Source organism: Cupressus sempervirens, chromosome 1, assembly GCF_028749045.1.
Source record: "Cupressus sempervirens isolate cs-2001-9-10 chromosome 1, ASM2874904v1, whole genome shotgun sequence".
NCBI classification, from domain to species: Eukaryota; Viridiplantae; Streptophyta; class Pinopsida; order Cupressales; family Cupressaceae; genus Cupressus; species Cupressus sempervirens.
The window spans coordinates 92621735-92645118 of NC_143118.1; the positions used below are offsets into that span (position 1 = coordinate 92621735).

At 37.2% G+C, this 23384-nt stretch overlaps 1 pseudogene; it reads right to left on the reverse strand.

Moving 5' to 3' along the window:
- Positions 1-740: 740 nt before the first annotated feature.
- LOC149576379 (importin subunit alpha-1-like) lies at positions 741-4941 on the reverse strand (annotated as a pseudogene).
- Positions 4942-23384: the final 18443 nt, after the last annotated feature.

The following is a 23384-nucleotide window of genomic DNA, read 5'->3' on the forward strand; positions in this document are numbered from 1 at the left end:
ATTCTAAATTCATTATGTTTAGTAATAATACAAGTGTCAAGAGTTCTTAGTTTACAAGTGTCTCTTTTCAAAATCTTTACTTGTAAACCCATTGTCATGCTCAAGAAAACAATGTCACTTTTTCCTATTGTTAAATGAATATAATGCATGCATAACATGGGTTAGTATGATGTTGAGACTTTTGTCCAAATGCCAAGAGTACATAGCACACGACATAGACAACATAAAGCTCTGTTATAGAGCTATAAAGAACAAATGGTGGCTCATATAGTCCATTTTTCTAATTATTGCAGCTTTGACACAACCTTATGGACAAAGACCATAGCATAGCATGAGAACTGTACTACCAAACCAACAAATGCTGACCCAGTGATTGATTATTTCCAAGGAGCTAATGTCTGCATGATTTGGTTAGCATTGTCAGATTGACATACCAACAGAAATAGCCTATCACCAAAACCATCCAAACTCCAAGCATCTTTCTCACAATGACAGACTCCAACATATACATAAGAGATATTGGAAACAACCATCCTTCACACCCAATGCATAGCCCCCCCACCTTGTGTTGCAGTAGCTCAAATCCCTGAAAATAAGGAACAACTAATATTTAAAAATATGCAAACAAAGAGGCTTCCACAATAACACACATCAAATGGAAACAAAAAAATACTTGATCAACCATAGTTAAATCCACCAGATGGCACTTTTGGTTGTTTAGCACCGAAATTGAAAGTTGGCTAAGCAACCTCAGTTCTAGCAAGTAATGCTTGATCATCTTCTTCATCTTCCAGCCAATATGTTTCTAATATTTTTATAGCCTTCTCATAAATCTCATTGTTATCGTGACTTTGCAAGTTCTCAATCTTCTCAAGTCCTTCAGCGTCATCAATATACTGAGCATATAAATTCACACCTCTTGTATTACCAAGGTCCTTCTCTACTTCTCCAACTTTCAATATGTTCTCTAGTCCTTCAAGACAAATAGTTATAATCCTTGGATCTGGACAGACTAAAAGGTCACATAGAGGCTTTATGCATCCTTGATTAACTAGGTACCTACAAAATAATCAAAGTAGGCATTGAAGGTTAAATGCATGAGAATGAAAATTTGAACATATAATTAATGATTCTAGCACATCATTATCATTATTTTACCCATTCAATTATTTTAATATCTCCCACACTAATGTAGATTCACAATTTTATTGTGAGCTATCAAAAAATAAAATACATACTTAATTTTCTCATGTGCACCACCAGAAGTAGAATTTGATATGGTCCATGTTGCTTCCTTTTTAATATCAAACTTAGCAGTTTGAAGGAGTTGAACTAGTGGAGGAATGATGTTTGCATCAATCATAGCCTGAAAATGAAAATATTAGTTAATATATAGCAGGCCTTCAAATATCTTAGTTTCACACCATTCTACATTTATGCCTCTATACTCTAGATAATAAATTGAAAGACCTAAATCTATTCTTTGTTGCCAGCAGTTATGTTTGAAATGGTCTAGTAAGCTTCCTTCTTGATGCTCTTCTTATGATTATGGGTTAATAGTGCTAAAAGGAAAGGAAGTTCTTGGTTGTTGATTATGTACTAAATTTACATAAAAAAGACATAATAGAAGTAAATGAAATTATTCCAATAACACTAGCATACACTTGTATAACAACTAATTGTTAGTACGCAAATCTAGAAAAAAATAATGATATGAACACGTATACCTGAGTCTAAAAATCATCACCAGTTACAATATTACCCACTATTTAGAGAGTTGGGATAAGGTTGGATGGAGAGGGATGACTGAAACATGCATGCATTTTTTTATAAAAATCCAAAAAAAAGCTATAGTGCACATTATAAACATCTATTAACAATACAAATCAAGCTAAAATTTTTTTATCCATTATTCATGGTGCCTTACAAAAAGAAATAAGAACAAGAATGCCTATCTATCATTACCAAAAAACAATTTACACTTACAATAGGAGCTCAACAAGCCTGTGGCAGACACCAGCCTCAATCATAGCTTGAATTTTATCATTTGTACTATCAGAGAGATAAGAAAGAGCCCAACAAGCATCCATCAGAACTTCTTCATCTTTTGAGTGAATAAGTTGCTCTAGTGTAGGTAGAGTTGGCTTTGTCTAGGGGAAAACATAATTTAGCAAGTGGATGACACAAACATCAATATAAACCTTAGTTTTTTAGAAAAAATGTGGGTAAATTGACATACTTGCTCAATTATTGGTTGTGGTTTTCCTTAACATAAATTAGATAAAGCTTAGCATGTTCATTCAATTGAGCAAGAAGTGGCATGAGAGCGCCATGAGAAAGAGCTAGATCTCTACACTTGGGAGAGTCACCAACCACATTACCCAATGCCCAGACAACCTAACAATATAATAGAAAAACAAAATATCAACAAAAAAAATCACTAGTATAGATTAAGTCAATGGAGAAGTGAAACAATTTATGGACCTCCATATCCAAGTCCTACATCAATAATCCCCCATTAGCATAATTTTAATTGTAAGAAGATTACACCCTTGAAATAAAAATAAAGGAATGTATCCATCTCTCTCAATCCTTACAATCATTCTTCCACACAAACATGTAATTTAAAACCCTATACATCACCATTAAATTGTAGAGATATCATTAATATATATCATTTTCTGCTCTCAATGCTACTAGATTTATAAGGTAACATAACATCCCAATAAAGAGCTTATAAAAAGATCTAACAAACTCAAAATTGCATTGCTGATAAAGTATGATTATAGGTATTATGTAGACCAATTTGAGGCTTTTTCATGCAATTTCCCTCTCACATTATTAATTTTCAAGACTCAAAATAGTCCCACATTCTAACTATGAGAAATTTAAGGAGAAGATTTGCCAATGCTGATAACACATGGTACTGAAGTTTCCCAATTTCATTTGGTCATAATGAATGAATTACATTTGTTAACCAAATTATTGGACATTCTTTTGTGAGTCACTTATAGACACAGAGTTTGCCTTAATTTCTTACAAGCACAGGCTCTCCCTAGGTTTTTAACTGTAGTGTCATAGTCGGGTATCCTACGTCTTCCATCTGCTAATAAACAAAACAATAATAGTAATACCATATGGTTGACATTCATTGACTGTGAGCCACACTGTTATGTTCTTGTAATATTTTTATGATCTTATTATTCATAGATATACACTTTAAATTATTGTGTCCCTTCATGTTTGGCACAATCACAACCCTACCCAACACAACAAAAAATGAAAGACAATATGTATTTGACATAAGATTCAGTACATGCTTGACAACTCTGGCCAAAATAAGAAAAAATAAAATAAAAATAAAAATAAATAAATAAATAAATATATGTATACATACATACATACATACATACATACACACACACACACGTGCACGTGCATATATATATATATATATATATATATATATATATATATATATACATATATATATATACATATATATACATATATATATATATACATATATATATATATACATATATACATATATATATACACATACATATATATATATACATACATATATACATATATATATATACATATATATATACATATATATATATACATACATATATACATATATACATACATAAATACATACATATATACATCCTATCTTAAGACTAAGTGGGAGTTGGCATTTAGCCAACAAAAAAGGATATACATCTTTGCATTTATTACAGTTGTGTTATTTAAATTTGGATTCTCATTGCTAGCATGTTTTCAATGTCCTAGTGCCATGCCATGCCATACAAAGAAGTAGAGTGGCTTAGCTAGACATTTTCTGAGGACATGTACACAGGTCACAACATTAACTCTTTACAAAAAGAAATCAAGAGGGAGAAACAATCAAATAACTTGACTTGCAGCAGCTTGTTGGTGTGTTTATTATATGAACCCAATGCCAACTTTCATTTTCTATTTTCATTAGTTCTCCAAGCTGAAAAGATGAAATTGCTTGAGTATTAGACATTTTCTAGAAAATAAAGAGAAATATGAACCAACTATTCAAAATTGCATCTTTTTATATGCTTAGAATCTATTCTACTTCTGGATACACATTCCAGGGTGAGAACCGTCTCCAACAAGGTGAGGTGAATGATTCTACTCACCATTGGATATTCACTTAGCACAAGAGGACTAACCATTGGATATTCACTTAGCGCAAGAGGACTAACTTAGTCATTGTTTAAGGAATAATGTGCTTAAATTAAGGGAAATATTCCTTACCCTACCATCTCTCAACACGAACATAACAAAATATTTAGAATAGGGAACCCGACGAAGTGGTGCTACCTGACAATATTGTGCAATCCATCAAGTCCTCCAAAAAAGGAATAATTCATCCATTTCAAGTGTATTGTAGAATTCTTACAAGTAAAAGTGCCAATTGTATCTTTTGTAAAGGACAAAAATTCTAATTACTTTTGAGAAAAAACAAACAAGTCTTACCTTTTCATCACAGTCAATATCAATGAAGTAAATGTGGTGACCAGACATAGAACTTGGACTATTATGGTATTTAGTCTCATGCCTGAACTCCTTATTTTGTCCCTTGTAATCAGAATGTAACTTTTTTTCTTTGTATGCCATGTCCCTTAGAGACTCATTTGGAAAAGGATTAATGATTTCTACTGATGGAAAACCAAATCTTCTCCATTTCCACGTACTGTCATCTATATACCTATTATAGACTTCACCATTTGTGCCAACCAAAAACAATTGATTAACATCAAAATTTGGACTAGGAGTTGTTGAAAGGGTGACATCATTTTCTGGCATTCCATGCACAATCCATTTCCATCCATCTCTTGTATGCCAATGAAACTCTAGAGGTCCACCATCTTCTGACCGCATAAATGATGAAGCTAACATGGACATAAAAGATGGCCTGACAACCACCCTAGGTAACCTTTATAGCACAAAATGTGGGGCTTGATCATGTTGATACCAAGCTTTGTAACACAGTTATATTGGTAGAAATTCCCATCATTTCCTATCTCAAAAAATAAATTGTACCTCAACAGTTCATGATCTACAATGGAGGCAACTTGTGTATTATCTGGCTGACCACAGTCTTGCCATAAAATTTTTCTCAATGCAACCTATAGAAACAAGATTATTAAAGGTAAACATGACTATTAATGAAACACTAAAACTTTATTTTAACCAAAAGAATTTCAAATTTGAGAAAAGTTATATTCAATTTATTTCAACAAAGTTTATTGACTTAACTGTAAACTGAATAAGGTTTCCATTTTTGTCAATGAAAAATAGTGCATCCTCAGTTGTAGCCTTACAATCTTGACCATGAACATCCCATGGTGATCCTAGTGTCACTTGTCTTCCTCCTTCCATGGTACTATAGTTGAACCATATTAAACTAGTAGCATTCCTCTCATAGATGGAGAGATTACCATAATTGTCAACAACAAATAAACTACTATTATATACTCCTAATATGCCACGAACAACAGATGAATGATCATGTTTCAACCAAATCCATAAGTTTTCATTCAAAAGGTGCTCAAAGGTTATCCCATCATCTGTCACCAAGAAAAAGGATCTATCTGGTTGCATAGCACAAATTTGGAAAAGGGTGTCAATATTGTTATTGGGTTTGTACATATCATCGGTTTAAGAATGTAAACTATGCCTATGCATCTTTTGAATAGAAGAATGGCTTTGATAAACTCTTCCTTTTTTCCTTCTCATTGCTAATGATATTAAAAAATCAATTGTTTGATCTTAACCTTGTGCATCCTTGAGCCCTTCAACACAATTCCAAGGTCCCTGAGACTCTATACAATATCCTACATTTCCACCTTCACTTTCAGGTGCATCTATTACTGACCATTCATAACTAGTGAATAATTTTCATCAAAATAGACTTTGCAGAGATGGGCCAACATCTTCCTTGCCAAGGCCAAACAAATGAAGCTCCCCAAGTCAACCATCATGTAATGGAAAAACAATCCTGCCAACCTGAAGCAACACTCCTAGAATAGATCTTGCAACTTTAGCATCAAATGGTTGTCTATGGTCTATCCACTTTCAAGGCATCATATTTCTTTGTGCTATACCTATCTTTTATTAAAAGTAGGATATATGAGAAAATAAGAAGCATTCATACAAAAAAACTAATCAAAGTTTGATAGAAAGAACTTGAGCATAATATCACATGAAATGTAAATTGATATGTGAAAAAGCAAGGTCAAAGTGAATGGGGTTTTCATATTCCACATGTTTCTTGAGGAAATTTTTGGCTCATGTTAGTTGCATAGACAAATTCAATTCTAGAAAACCAAGTGAATTTGACATCTATAACCACAAAGGGTTTTATTCACGCTCTTAACATAAATAAGAATATTGCTTCTACTTAACATTCCTAACCCATATAAGCATAACATATTATGTATTACTAAACATTATGTGCAACATCTATTTGGGTAAACATTGAGATATTCAATTCATTGTAAATTACATATGCATGTTAATTATAGCCATAATTTGATTGAAAACAATTAATACCCAGAATAAAAGGTAGTATCATCAAGCAAAATTCTACTTACAACACCAAATGCTTTATATATTTCTCTTTCAAAAGGTCCACATTTAATTCATGAATCATGATTTTCTAGTCCTTAGAAGATGTAATTTAACACTAATTGCTTAAAGAAATGTTCCTAAAAAGACATACATTTAATAAGTTATCAATTTTACACTATGGTAGCTTATAGAAATGTTCCCATTAAAGCTCACATAGGTTATTAATTTTATAAATGTGTTTTCCTTGAGTCCAATTTGTGTTATAAATCCTAGAGATATTTTTAAAAACATCCATGTGAGCTCATAAAGCATAAAGAAGTCAGTTTCCAAGCATACAAAATAAGAAATGTTGTTAAATAAATGAAACTTCATGCAATGTAAAATATAGTGGTGGCATTTTCACTAGAAAGAACCAGATGCAAAACAATTAGGTCTATAGGAAAAATAAATGGTCACATTTGAAACCTAAACTATTTCTTGCATGTATGTGTGCCAAACCATTTTTTTTGTCTCTCAGCTTTTGTCACATTTCAAATTTCACAGACATTCAATCAAAAAAATCACCCTCATTTTCAAAAATAGCAACTTCTCCATTGCTCAACTTGCTTCTAATTGTTTGGTAAAAACTAAATATTTTTAACCATAGACCTTAGCACAAATGAAATTATTTCATTTCTTTTGATTCTTAACCTACAAAGCAAGGTGCATGAAACCAAAAAGACCTAGATATTTGGTGCTTGGCCTCTTCACCCCAAATGCAAGGCATGCATGTGATGGTGGGAGCACTTTAGGCATTAATTAAGAGCTTTTATTCTCCCACAAATTTCTTAAAAGTTGCCAAAAAAATTTGAAATGCTGATTTATTGAGACCAACAATGTGGTGAATAGCAAGTATTTTCTCCAGAGGTCTATACTTGAGATTCTTATGCATGTATCAATTCCAAAAGTAGCGACATTTTATTGGGTTTGAAGGAAAAACATTAACCTCAATGCATGGAATAGGTTTATGGCTTTTTTTTGCTTCTTACTGCTAAAAGTGTCAGGAGAAACATAAAATTTTATTATTTTCACCAAAAAATAGAGACCAGTGGCTATATTCACATCTTATGGCTCAAAGAATTCAACATTTTTATATATTTGCATTAAAAAGAGAGAATATACCTCAAAATTTTGGAAGCTGGTACTCATACACTAACCCTATTGTGGTTGTCAAAAATAATGAGAATGTCTTTGTTCCAGATGTTTCATTTACCAAAATAGGCCCTAGCCCTAGTTGGTCAATAGAATAATGTGCCCTAGGCATTAAGGCTAAGAAATCATATTGCTATGACCAAAAGACTAGCTCTAGCAAATATGATGCAGCTACCTTGTGATTAGGGAGCAGAGACGACCTGATTGTTAGAAGAATGACGAAGGCTCCACTTCCCCATCAATTTTTGCCCCTCTGTAATGTGACTACAAATAAATGCCAATGCCATGACTAACACCAACAATAATCCCAAACCAAGAAACATTGAATTGTGCAACCATTTTCACCTCTTCACCAAAACCTTAACTAGTTCCTTCAATCTCAATTTCAATTTCACAACAAATTTGAGGGAATCCATTCAAAAATTAAAACTTAAACCTACTTAACCATCCTCTAGCTCCTTCATGCACTTGGTCAAATAATTTTTCATTTTAAAGTTAAAGCCCGTGTTGGTCGAAATTTTGACCAACACGAGTTAGATTTAAAAAAAAAAAAGAAAAATTTCCTTCTACAATCCAACCAACCTAAACCTTTTTAATTGATGGTCAAAAATTTTGGTAGAAAAATGAGGTCAAATGTACTAGTGATCCCTTTTCATCTCTCCTTTTGGGGGAGGGTTTTTCCCATGAGGTTTTCCCTCTTTTCCCACTTTATGAGAGATTGCATTTCATTATGTAGATGAGTACCTAAAATGGCCTAGTAGCTGAGACCCATCCTACATTTCATCCTATTTTTCATAAGCTTAAGGGCATTCCCCTAAGTTGCACTTAAGTGGGGGTGTTGGTGTAAATACGTATTTACTATTTAAACTTACTTAAGTTTACTTAGGTTAATGCATTATTTTATTATATTGCATTATTTTATAATTTTATTTTGTGAGACACTTAAGAGTTTGTGTACCTTTTTGAGTTGTCATGTTGATAACACAGAAGTATGCAACTCTATTTTAGCACATGTTGTCTACAACACTGGTTTGCATGTTACACCCTTGTAGGCTTATCCTCTCATCATCACACTTACTTCCATGCTTAATGAAGGATAACCCATATCTGGTAGACATGTGCCTAGTTGTATGACTTATCATGTAGCTCTATAGTTGTGCTTGTGTTTGAGTTATTAGTTCTTGGGTGATTTTTTCCCTAAGGAAAATTCTTACAAATATAATTAGCTACCATTAGAAGATATAGTTACACAGTAACACTAGATTTGTTAACTAGGGAAACCTTTGATCAGAGGAAAAATCCTAGTGAGGATGATAGCCATAAAAGGATCTACTAATATAAAAGTTTCTTGGAAGAGGATGGACTCTATTAGGAGCCAATGAAATACATTCAATATATAGAAATTCCTATTAGGATACTTTCAATCCCTATTAGGAGATTCCAACCTTGTTAAGAGTTGTGCAAACCCTATTAGGGGTTGTAGAAGGTAGAAGGACCCACTGTCCAAACATCTTTAGGGGAAAGATCACTGAACTCACTATCTAACTGATCTTTGTATTATTCCTTGTAGAATAATAGAAAATGAATGATCTTGAACTCATCTATCCTCTTAACCAGACCTATCCTCTTCTGATCTAAATACCAGATCACCAACTTTGCATCCAAATAATCCCTTGGATTGCTTACTCACATTTACCAAATACTTCTCATATCAAACTTGAACACACACTTGCTTATCTTACTACACTTTTCTACAAGGAAAATAACCTTCCTTTATACCATATCCTCAAAATAATTCCTTGAGTTAGCTTTGAGGCTTTCCCAATTAATTATAATAGGATCTCATTAAGATATTATAAAACATTACATCTTTTCATAATTACAAGTCACTGTTGGCTCATAGTATTTACAACTTCTCACATGTGTGATGCAATGCCCCGCCCGAAGATCCTTGGAATAAGGATTCAATTCAAGCCAAGATATTTTTTTTTACAAGTATGAATGTACGTAACAACATCATATAGGGACCACAAAGATCACAACGAAAGACTTCACCAATAATTCGAGCAACTAGCGAATCTCCAAATGTCACTACTAAATTGACACACACAAACTCAAGAATGAAAACCAAAGACAACATTACAACACCAAAATCTCTAATCTATCAAAGAATGGAACCATTAGCAATCCTAAAGGGTACTCAAAAGTCCAAGTTGCATTCCTTGAAGAATAGTGGAAAGGTCCCCTATTTTTTGTGTGAGAGACTAACAATTGACAATCTTGTGTGAGGAAGTACCTCTTTGCATGAGAAAGTACACTAAGCCATGCGTGGAAACACCATCTCATGTGAGGACATGCTTGGCCTAGTAGCCAAAACACCCAAACTAGTGTGTGGTTTCATGCAAGGATTCGCCTAAGCTGTGTGAGGAAACCTAGCAAACCACACGAACAATTGCATTCTCGCATGAGAAAGCACAATTTTTGCACAAGGATACAGATTAGCAAACCAAAAAATATAAAGGTAAAAAGTTAAGTAAATAAGTTTCCTCCACACCGAGGAGTATCAGATCCACAAAGATTGAGGAATGAAAAATTGAGTACAACAAGAAGAAGATGTCATGAGTAGGAAATAGGAACATCTATCCATCTAGATCAAAGTAGTAAAATAACATACTAAAAGTAACATCGCAGTGAACAAAAGTAACATCACAATGTACATAATTAACATCTCAATAACTAAATAACCAAACTAAGTACGTGGTTCCTCCCAACCAACAATAGCATCATAAGACCATCGTGGGTCCTAGCCATCCCTCATGCATAATATCCCAAGCCACTGTAATGATCCCATGTTTTAGCTTTCACGTTCTCCAAAGTCTAAGTGGAGGATAAGAAGAAATCAAATTAATTTCTTATAAAGTCATTCAATTTAAAGGTGACTTTGTATTTAATTAATTTAATTATTAATTACAAGGGAGTAGCTTCTAGGGTATGTATTAATTATTGGAAGGATGGAAGCATCTCGTCATTTAATTAATTATTGCTAGGGAGGGATTTCTAGAGAATGCATTAATTATTGGAAGGAGGAAGCTTCTAGCACTTGCAATTAATTAATGTTTTAGTTCCTTCTAGAAGGATGAAGAAAAGGATAAATAGGGCTGAAAGTCTTATTGTTGAGCATGGGATTATTGTATCAAATGATTACGACTTGCATTTGGTAAGAGCTTGGATGTGTGAATCACACTCCTTTCTTTTGGCAATAGAGGATGTTCATTCTCTGTTGTAACATTCTAGACGTCATTCCCTTAGGGTTTGGCCTTTGGAATACATCTCTTTGTAATTGATTACAACATTCTTAGCATCAATATAATTTCAGCAATTGATTCAGCTTTTGGGCATTCCTGGGTGTCCATTACAGTGGGAATTCTTTGTTATTGGCTTCATTATCAAGCAGTTTAGTTGCATTTCCGGCTATAGGCAGATTTGGTATTTTGCTCATATCTTCTTCACTACTTGTTCGACGCTTATGCCGCTTTGAGGGAATGGTATTATGAAGGTAGTGGACTGATTGAAGGACAAAGTATTGTAGCAGCAAGTTTGAAAGCATGGGCTGGAGTATTATGTCAATACTGCTGAAGTAATTAGTGAGTTGTTAAATTTGCCATGTATTTGGTTTTATGAAGCCTTGTCAGGGGATGATGACGTAGCAATAGTGGAATTAGAAGAATGCGAGGATACTATCATATCAGCAGCCACTTCTATGTCAGTTGAAGCATCCAATGAGGAGTTTAATGGTATAAATGTAGTGGTTGATGTATTTTCTAATGAAGCCACACATGTTAATGATTATGAGTTTTCATCAACTACAAATTCAGTTCAATTTTCTGTTGTAACAGTTAATGTTGTTCCTATGTCCATATATTTCGATGCGGCAACACCTATTGTTGATACAGTTAGCATGAGTACATATGGTTCACCTACAACTACATCTTTTTCAATGCATGATGGTGATAATATGCATTCCAGTCCAATATATATTATGTGGATGGATAAAGGGAAGAAGACGTTTCATAGATCTTCTATGGCGTTGCCTTATGGTGACATTCTGACTTCATCAGCACAAGTTTTGAATGCTAGGCTACAGGGGTTGGTCCTGATGATGCGGGTTTGCAATTGGTTTAACTTCCATATGGATATCACATATTGGGATCCAGGTGGAGGTTGGAGTCCATTATGTTACTTAATTTCTTGAGGACAAGAAATTTCAAGGAGGGTGGATTTGTAATGATCCCATGTTTTAGCTTTCACGTTCTCCAAATTCTAAGTGGAGGATAAGAAGAAATTAAATTAATTTCTTATAAAGTCATTCAATTTAAAGGTGACTTTGTATTTAATTAATTTAATTATTAATTACAAGGGAGTAGCTTCTAGGGTATGTATTAATTATTGGAAGGATGGAAGCGTCTTGTCATTTAATTAATTATTGCTAGGGAGGGATTTCTAGAGAATGCATTAATTATTGGAAGGAGGAAGCTTCTAGCACTTGCAATTAATTAATGTTTTAGTTCCTTCTAGAAGGATGAAGAAAAGGATAAATAGGGCTGAAAGTCTTATTGTTGAGCATGGGATTATTGTATCAGATGATTATGACTTGCATTTGGTAAGAGCTTGGATGTGTGAATCACACTCCTTTCTTTTGGCAATAGAGGACGTTCATTCTCTGTTGTAACATTATAGACATCATTCCCTTAGGGTTTGGCCTTTGGAATACATCTCTTTGTACTTGATTGCAACATTTTTAGAATTAATATAATTTCAGCAGTTGGTTCAATTTTTTTTGAGACATCCAGGGGTGCCCATTACAGCCACTGATCAAATCATTGGTACTATCATGATAGTAATGTCACTACTAAACATGCTACAACATAAGCATAAGGAAATCTAACATGTTAGAAGTAAAGCATAAGATAATCCTACAAAGTAGATAACATCACCTATCACATACTAATCATCATAATAAGGAATGCATCAAATAAACTAGCATCATCTAAACATGATATCCAAGCATCCCAATGAAAGCATAAATTACAAGAAAATATACTTCAAAACTCGAAGTACCAAGTGAAAACATCTAGTAACGGTCACATCGGAACATTAAACTATCTCTATACACTAGTCCCTGTAGACACCTAAATTTGATTACACTACTTTGGTAATCTAATTTAGCCATCTCTAAAGGCATCATTAATTAAATTCTTATTTAATTAATCCTTTGTCATCCCCTAGTTGATTAATTTAATTAATCATCTATAGTCCTAATTGATAAATCAAATAATCTATTATTTATCAATTAAATCCTTTTCTCCTATCTAATTCCAAAAATCCCTATTTATTAAATAAATCTATTTGATAAATGAAATCCTCAAATTCAAAAAAACCCTAACCTATCTCTAATCCTCCATTTAGCCTAATCCACCCCATCCACCCATGCTAACCAAGCTTAGCCACTAACTCACCCACCCTCATTAATGCCATCCACTTGCACATCTCTAACATCCCTAATCTAATCCTAAACCCAAGCCTAATCCACCACCTAATGTTGTCACATTCCTTAAACAAGTTTAAGACTTTCCTAAACCAAACCAAAGTCTCCCCTCAAAAAAACCCAACCACTAAGTCATGAGTGCTCTTAAAAAACATAAATACTCTTACACGCCCACTCATGACTCTTACACCCATCTTCCACACTCTTCCCTCTTCCACACTCATTCCTCTTACATCCCTCTTACATACTCAACCCCACTCATCATGCCCTTAACCAACCCTTAACCCTACCCTCTCACACTCATCCTCCTTGTGACAAGTGTCACCTTCCCATTGGTGCTAAACAAGCACAATCCATGTGCTCCCCTTTGAATGCATCTTAGCCCTCCTTAAGCCTTCATCCATCCTTGCATCTAAGCCCTCCATCCCTCTACCCCTTAGCCTATAAATTGAATCCCATCCCAAGCCATTTCATCAACAATATTTGAGCTAAAGTTACCATGCTATTTTGAGAACCAAAGCCATCAACCATACCCTTATAATGCCAAATTGAGAGCTCACAAAGCTACCAATTTGCCATTACCCATCTCCATTGAAGCAGCTTTTGAGCATCTTGAGCATACATCCACAGCAAAAGGACACATCTACAGAATCAAGAAAGCATGGAGTGTTTTCTCTTGTGAGGTTTGCACTTCTTATTTTCTTTCTTAGTCTAAGCATATATGTGAATTTAGTTTTTGGTTTGTGAATGTTTACTTCATTTGTTAATGTTCTTTGCATACTGATTCTGGTTCTACATTTTGGCACGCCCGGTGGGACCCCACTATGGGTCATTTAATCATCTATTTTCATCTATATGTCATTTTTCTAACCATCTAATGTTTGTTGTTGTTTGAGTGTGTTGTGAGGGTGTTTTGCTTGTTTTTGAAGGTTAAAGAACACACTTAGGAAGAAGAAATACCATCTAAAAAAAAAAATTCGCATTTTTCAGCTTTTTTTGGCGCGGTTTTGGCGTTTGCAACCTGTTCTGTCTGCGAAAATCGACTTCTGCGAAAATCCGCGTCTGCGAAAATTGACATTTGCGAAAATCCGTGTTTGCGCAAATCGACTTCTGCGAAAATCCGCGTCTACAAAAATCGACGTCTGCAAAAATCCGCGTCTGTGAAAATCGACATCTCTGCTTGTCACCTGGGTTCTGTGCTGCAAATCTGTTTTGTCCTCTTCATATTTTGGTGCCTCTGTAGTTCAGCATCTTCGTATTTTGGCAGACTGTGTTCTCTGCTTGCTTATGTTCCATTTCTGCTTTACTATTTCTGCACTTTGTGGTTCCGTAGGATTTAGACCATTTTAAGCATTTTTACGCGTAGGAAAAACAACAAAAAAAGTTAAAATTTTTTTTCCCATAGTTAAGCTCTCATTTTTGAAGATTTTGGCTAACTAACTAAAATTGCTTTTTTTTTTTGTCTCATTGCAGGTTGGAGCACATATGGAACCACTAACCATGTTTCTTGCAGGTTTTCATGTTTACTAAAAAAATGAACTTGAATGTTTAACCATTTGTCTTTGAATGCATGTTGCTAAAAAAAAATGAACTTGAATGGTTAAACACATTTTTCATTGAATGAATGTTGCTCAAAAACACACTCTTGAATGTCATGGGTTAAAATCAACTTTCTTTGGAATGCATGCTTAAAACAAAAAAATCCAATCTTGAATGCCAAGGATCAATTAACCATTACAAATCTCTTTTTCACATGCAATCTAGGTAAAGTTGGATTTTTGGACATTTAAGAAACTTTGTTAAGTTAAAATACAAATTTACAAAAATCAATTTGAGTAGTTCCTTGGACTCACCTCTTTTCTAATCACCCATCAAATATTAACCATTGGTTGCAATCTCAGCGCCATTTATGGGGATGGGTCTACTTGAAAAAGGTGTTAAATGTTCCACAATCTAACTCACTCACTTGGTCTTTGAACGTTTGCTTTAACTTTATCAAAATTCTTAAATGGTCAAAACTCTAGATTAAATCGATCACACTTCAAGTTTGGGCACTAAAATTGAACAACAACTGACGTGGAGAGCCTCCGTGCGTGCGCTTGAAATCGAATCTCACACACTTTTGTTTTGGGCTTAAAACAAACTCACACTCAATCTTGAATGCCTTAAAGAAAAATAATCGATACTTGACGTGGAGGGCCTCCGGGCGCGCGAGTTTGCTTTTGTTGACCCTAACTCTTCATATTGTGTGCATTCTTCGATCGATTTACTTTTGTTGGCACTTCAAGTTGGAATTGAACATTGTCTCTTAAACATGAGTGCTTGCAAAGTCTAGATTAGCACACATAAGAGTCAGTTGGTAAAAGAACAAGCGTGTTTTTTAGCCCAAGGTCATCCGAGTCTTCTCTCCCCTTGTCGTATTTCGAGGCCATCTTGGGTGCATAAGATTAGGATCCAAAACCTTGTTTCTTTTTTAGGAGGCCTTCTTGGGGATTTCATCACCCCTTGGATGACCTCAACTCCAGCGTTCCGGCAGAGTATAAGAATCGGGAGGTGAATCGAAAGACACCTCTCTTGGGATCAAGATTTTGTCATTCGGGCTAAGCCTCAAGGAACTTTATACCCTTGAGAAGTGAAAGAGGAGAAGTGGGTTACCGCTCCTCTCGGTTGTGTGACATCCTTTTGGTCTCATCTACGAATTTGGGCCTCACGTACCTTGCGTATATCGAGGACTCCCTAGCTAAACCAATTGTCTGCCTTGCAAAAAACCATCTAGGATGTTAATGTGTTTGGAGTGACTAATCGAAACATTTGTAGAACATACACACTCCTTGGCGCAAGTACCACATTCTGAGAACCACAAACTTCTATCTGGGTGTTCCTATCTATTGCTTGTTTTTATTTTACTTGTTGAAGGAATGTTTGCCAAACTTGGTCAATCCTAGCTTAGGACACACTTAGCGTAGTCACTGCCTATTTTGGAAGTTGAACAAGTTGAAGCAAAACAACTGAGATTTTTCCCAAAGCCAAACAGATTCAGGAATTTATGTCGGAACAACCCAAACCCAAATAGAAGTTTCACAAGGTCAAACTCAAGCCATCTCTAGCATACCAAGAACTTTCAGCCAAGAGAAAAGCAATAACACCAAGCCCACGAATTTCCAAACTCCACAAAGCAGAGAAAAAAGCTACCGACGAAGCACTTCAAGAGGCCTGGTTAGAGCGCACCATCAAATTTAGCCAACATCCAGGAGTTAATCCTGCTTATGCCTTACCAACTAGGCATGATTTCTATGATTAGACACCCTTGTTTCTCCACATCTTCTTGGATAAGATTCACTCTAGAGTCATCTTTGTAGAAGAGCCAGCCATCTTAGCTTATCCCCTTAAGCATTATTAGCTCATCCATCTCATTTAGAATCATACCATTTAGCTAGTAATCGAAAATCTGCACATCTAAACTTTCAAAATTGTTGTCACCTTGCTAAAAGTTTGCCATTCCTAAAATCTTCCAAATCCACCAATCTCACCAAGGTTATCCCTTTGACAGAGCTTTGTCTAGGGTAATCTAGCTTTGTCACTTGTTATCCCTCATCACCTTGAGCTAAAGGTTGGGATTCGCAAGTGGTCAATCTTGTGTTCTTCCTAAAGGATCATCAGTCTATCCTTAAGTTGACACAATCACCACCAAGCTTGCACATAGGAAAGCAGACCTTTTGTACTTTGACAACATATCTTTGAAGTTAGAATCCCCAACCCAATCCTCTTTAGGTTTTTTCATATAGCTTTGCCTCAACCTAGGAAATCATTTGCATAGAAAAGCCTTCCCCCTTTTGCATCCATCAGCATTATTGCATCTCATCCCTAGGAGCATTTTTCATGCCACCCGTCACTCGCTTAGCCAAGAAGAAAGAAACAATGGAGCCCTATCATTTAGATCGAACAGCCTCACCCCCCTTGAGCACTCAGCCATCCTTCAGCCCAGAGCCAGCTATGCCATCACCTACTGACATTGAAGCTTTCATGAACCAACTAGGAAATGCAGTATTGGTAAACGCCATTATAGACAAAAACAAAGAGACAATCATGGCTAATTTTCGAAGGGACAATGTAGGAACCTTTGACTTTGGAAGACCCCCTCCATTATCAGATCCATCTCACCCATTGTTTGGGCAGCTGCCACCACCCATAGGCTCTTATGATCCAAATTATCCTCAATTTATTCCAAAAGAAGAGCCTCCAGCCAATCCATATGACCCAACAGACCCAAACATACCATCATCCACCCAAGTTGAAATCTCCATGCCACAAGCCAACCCAGCCACCACCACTCCATCCTTGGTTCATACCTCTCTGCTCCAAACCCCCTTTACCCAAAACACCTCACCATTCACCCCCTTCACTATTGCTGCTACTCCCCAACCTAGCCTTCCCAATCCACCCATCTCCCAAATCAGTGCAACAGGGATGCCAACCTCAGCAATATGCAACAGGGATGCCACCCATGGGGCCAAGTAATCAACCTTTCATCGCCCCCAACTTGTTCACCACAGCCCAAAGCATAATCCCATCATTTCCATTAGGTCTTGGGAGCTCAATACCACCAGCCACAAATCCACAAGCTACTACCTTCACTCCACAAAGCTATCAAGACCCACAAGCTACTGCCAATCTTCTACCAAGCTCCCAAGTGACCCTAGCTCCCACCACCACTCTACCAAGCTTCCAAATCTAGCCACAAAGCTATCAAACCCCATCAGTTCCATTCCCAAGTTTTCAATTCCCACCACCTCCACCACCAACTAATCCATTACCTCCAATTACCAACTACTTTTCAATGCCACTTCTAGGAGGTAATCCACCACCCCAGCCAACCACCAATTATTTGTAGATGTCGTCCCAAATGGGGGCACAACCCACATATATTGGTCAAACCCCACAAACCCTCCGATCCTTTCCCCAAGCCTCACAACCATATTATACCTTACCTCCACAAAGCAATCCATTTACCCCAAAACCAACTTATGTTCCTCAATCCCAACCTAAAATCCCATATCAACAGCAAGCCTCGTAGCACATGCAGCAATATGCGCCACCTCCCCCTCAACAACCCGTCATCCACCATGCAGCTGCCCAAACAATGTACAATCCCTATCAGCAAATCCCTCATAACCATCCATATTCAATGGCCCCATCCAGCACATACCTATCTCAAGGCATTCCTACATTGGGGGCACCCCAACCATCACCTATCAATTCAGAGTGGGAGCAAATGAAGACAGCTCTGAAAGCCATCCAAGAAGGGAATGATCCAAAGACATTCAAGTTTGAGAATGTGTGTCCTTACCCATTTGACAGAGCCATTACCACGACACCATTTGCCAAACACTTTGAGGTACCTAAATTTGACAAATTTAGAGGAAAAGGAGACCCTGTCACACATATCAAAGAATTTTACATGCATTTTCAGGACGTGGCATACAATGATGTCTTTCTCTTGCGCCTTTTTCCCAAAAGCTTGGCTAGACCAGCTCTTGAATGGTTTTATAGAATCCCCTATGGAACAATTAAAAACTTTGCTGAATTATCTGAGGCATTTGTAGCCCAATATGCCCATCTTGTTGAAACAGAGCTATCAATAGTTGATCTTGTCCACACCAAGCAAAAAGGTGGAGAAAGCCTTGCCGAATACTTGCAAAGATGGCAAACCCTTACCACCCGCATATCCTGCACCTTGCCAGAACGCCATGTGGTGAAAATGTTTATTGATAATGCACATCCCAGCTTGGCTCACCACATGACCATGAACTGTTTGCAGACCTATAAGGATATCAAAGAGAAAGGAATGATCCTTGAGCAAGGACTCATCAAAGATGGTGTGGTAAATATCTACAAAGAGGCCAACCAAAATCAATCACATTCCAATGACAAGTCTAGGTATTGGAACAAAAACAAGCATGTTGCAACAGATGGGGTTACTGACACCAGACATGTGAATATCATTGGTCCTTCTCGAAACCAGTCTAACCCACCATATCAAACAAACAACCAACAAGCTACCAATTACCAACAACGAAATAACCAAAGCTATCAAAACCACAATACAAGACCCAACTTTCAAGGGTCTAACAATCAAGCTAATGTCATCAATGTAGCTGCAGGGCAAAAGCCCAGATTCCAACCTGCACCTAGAAACTATACACCCCTTGGTGGGCCATTGGATGTTATTTTTGAGAAACTGGCTAAGGAAAACCTTATCAAATTTCCTCCTACCCAGCAAATTGATCCAAGCCAATCCAAAGCTGCATGGTACAAGGACAATGAGTATTGCAAGTTCCATAGGGTAAATGGTCACACCACCCTCAGATGCATGAAACTGAAAGACTATGTGCAAGACCTCATCGATCAGAAGGAAATCACTGTTGGTGCCCAAAACTCTCCCAATGCAGGCTTACAAATTTATCAAAATGCTTTTCCTCCACACAACAACCAAAATCTTGGAAAAGCACCTATCCAAAACAACACCAACAACCGCCAGCCAAACCAACAGCATGGGAAGAACAATGACCACACTTCATCCTATATAGACTATGGTAGCCTTATAGGTTGTATATCTGAGAAAGAGCCTTCAGTCAATGTTATCAATATCCGAGGACCAGACAATGAGTGTGCGGTCACCACTCGAAGAGCGCAATTTAACATCGTAGGCCCACCAGTTTCATCAACACCATCAGCTCCATCAAAAAGCCGGTACAATATCTTGGAACACCTTGGGAACATGCCAGCCCAAATATCCATTTTAGACCTTCTCCGCACTAGTCCTGTGTACAAAGACATCCTTGACAGTGCTCTCATAGAATCTCGTGTCCCTTCTGATATCAATGCTACTGATTTTTGTAATCTTGTTGGACACCTTTCATCCTCATGTGCCCTATCTTTCAAACCCACCGACATACCCACGGTTGAGCCAGATCACACCCTTCCACTTCGCATAGCCATCATGGTATCCAATTTTGCCGTGAAAAGAGTAATGATAGATAATGGATCAGCCTTGAACATTTGCACCCTAAAATTCATAAAACAAGCTGGGTATACTGAGGCAGATATGATCAGTGAGGTTATCACCATCAAAGCTTATGACAACTTGGAAAGGACCATAGAAGGGACTATTTTGCTACCAATCAAGGTTGGGCCAGTCATTCAAGAGACAGTTTGCCATGTTTTTGATCTACACCTACCATTTAACATCCTCCTCAGTCACCCATGGATTCATGCTATGAAGGCCGTTCCATCCACCTACCATCAGTGCATCAAATTTCCGCATCAAGGCACTGAGGTAACCATTCATGCCGATCCAAAACCCTTTGCTTACTACAATGCAGTTGAAGCTTCATATACAAACCATTGCCCTAGAATAGACATCGGCACAGCCATCGCCAGCTCATCCCACACTTGTAATGACGTAGAAACCATCCTTGCCTCTACCCTATCTACTGTAAAGATCAACAACAAAGGATGTGGAGAATATAGTCTATCAGATGCATTTTCTGTCAGAGCAATCCCACTTGATCCACATACCCATGGACGACCAACATATCACAAAGCTAAGGAGATTCCACCTCCTCGATACAAACAGTTTGGCCCAACCACCTTTGTGTCCTCAAAAACCCCTCTTCATGAGGAGCTCACTCCAGATATCAACAATTGGCTACATAAGGATGCACCTCCAAGAAATCAAGCACGCCTTGATCACTTCAGCCAAAAGTATCCCCAACAACATAAGCTCGTCACTAAAAAATGGAACTATCAAGGAGGTGGACTAGGACCAGAAGAAAGGGGCATGCAATGTCCCATCGAAGCACATGATTGGGAAATAAAGTCAGGTCTTGGCTTTGGCATACCCACAACTGGGGGCACCAACGAGAATGGTCACGCTTTTTCGAACATCCACCGCAACCTTGTTGAAATCAAAGACATTCCTCAGGAAGTTGAAAAGAGAGCCTACGACGATATCCCAGACCAAATCTTCCTAGGAGACTCTGTTCTCCGAGAACTATCCATCCATCTCATTGACCTACCACTTGCTCATCCACAACTCATAGATTGGGACCAACCAAGTGTCATACATATTGATGAGTTCGCATCAGAGGAAGCACTTGTAAGATTCATGGGAGCTAAAACTCCTCATAAGAAGACAAAGCCAGATTCTGCCTACATCTACAAGCTAGATCCCAAGGGGTATTTTGGAGAAAATCCCCAACCTAGTTTTGATACACCCAAAACTGGAACTAAGGTAAATCTGGGACTAGCTAAGGCAGCAAAGAGAACCCCTCAGCAAGAAAATCCAGAGCCACAAGCAGAACATGAGGATTTAGTATTGCCTCCTCAAGATAATCGACCAGAGGTGTCTTCTATTCTAATAGAGGATACTAGAGAAGTCAACATTGGTTCTTCAGAGATCCCTAGAATTGTTCACATTGCTGCATCCCTATCACAAGACCAAGCTGACCTCCTCTTTGAGGTTTTACGAGAGAACATTGGCCGATTTGCATGGTCATATCAGGACATGCCAGGACTTGATCCAAAGCTTGTAGTTCATCATCTTGCAGTTGATCCAAAGTATCAAACCCGTCAGACAAAAGCTTAGAAAAATGCACCCCAAGGTGGCATTACTAGTCAAAGCTGAACTAGAAAGAATGTTAGCTGCTAAGGTTATCCGACCTATCAACTACTTAGAATGGATCTCCAACATGGTCCCTGTCACTAAGCCTTCCGGTGACATTAGAATCTGCACTGATTTTAGAGATCTTAACAAAGCTTGTCCAAAGGATGATTTTCCCTTGCCCAACATAGATATGATTGTAGATCTCACAACTGGACATGAAATTCTGTCCCTTATGGATGGATTTTCTGGGTATAATCAGATCAAGATTGCAGAAGAGGACCAGCATAAGACAGCATTCACTACCCCTTGGGGAACCTTTTGCTACACCATGATGCCTTTTGGCCTAAAGAATGCTGGGGCTACCTATCAAAGAGCTATGATAGCCATTTTCCATGATTTTATCCATAGCATTTTGGAAAATTATGTGGACGATATCCTAGTCAAATCTCACACCTTCATGGATCATCTTGCTGACCTGGAAAAAGTCGTTGATAGGTTGGCCCAATATCATCTCATGCTAAATCCCAAGAAGTGTGTCTTTGGGGTCACATCTGGCAAGCTTCTAGGCTTCATAGTTTCTAAACAAGGTATAGAGATTGACCCCAAAAAGGTCAAGGCTATCTTAGACATGCCTCCTCCCCAAACACTGCGACAGCTTCGCTCTCTTCAGGGGAAACTTCAATCTGTTCGGCGCTTCATCTCCCAACTTGCAGATAAGTGTACACCATTTTCACACTTGCTAAAGAAGAATGAGAACTTCAAGTGGGATCTTTTATGTCAGCGCAGCTTCGATCAGCTCAAGCAGTATCTCACCAATCCCCCTATCTTGGTTCCACCAGTTCCTGGTCGTCCCTTGATCTTGTATATATCAGCAACACCTATTGCTCTAGGGGCACTTCTAGCACAACATGATGATTATAGAAGAGAGAGAGCCATCTACTATATCAGTAGAACCCTAGTTGGTTATGAAATCAATTACATTCCTATGGAAAAAGCTTGTTTGGCAGTTGTTTTCTCAACTCAAAAGCTTCGCCACTACATGCTAAGTCATACCATCCACCTAGTCTCCAAGATTGACCCTCTCAAGTATATGCTCTCCAGAACAGCACTTACAGGCCGTTTGGCCAAATGGGTTATGCTACTAAGTGAGTTTGACATCCAGTATGTGGACAGAAAGGCAATCAAAGGGCAAGCTATAGCAGATCACCTAGCTGATGCACCTCTAGTAGATGCATATCCTTTGCTCACAGAATTTCCAGATGAGCATATTTTCCTAATTGAAGAACAACCCCCATGGAAGCTTTATTTTGATGGCTCATACACCTCTCATGGATCAGGGGCAGGAATATTATTAGTTACACCTCAAGG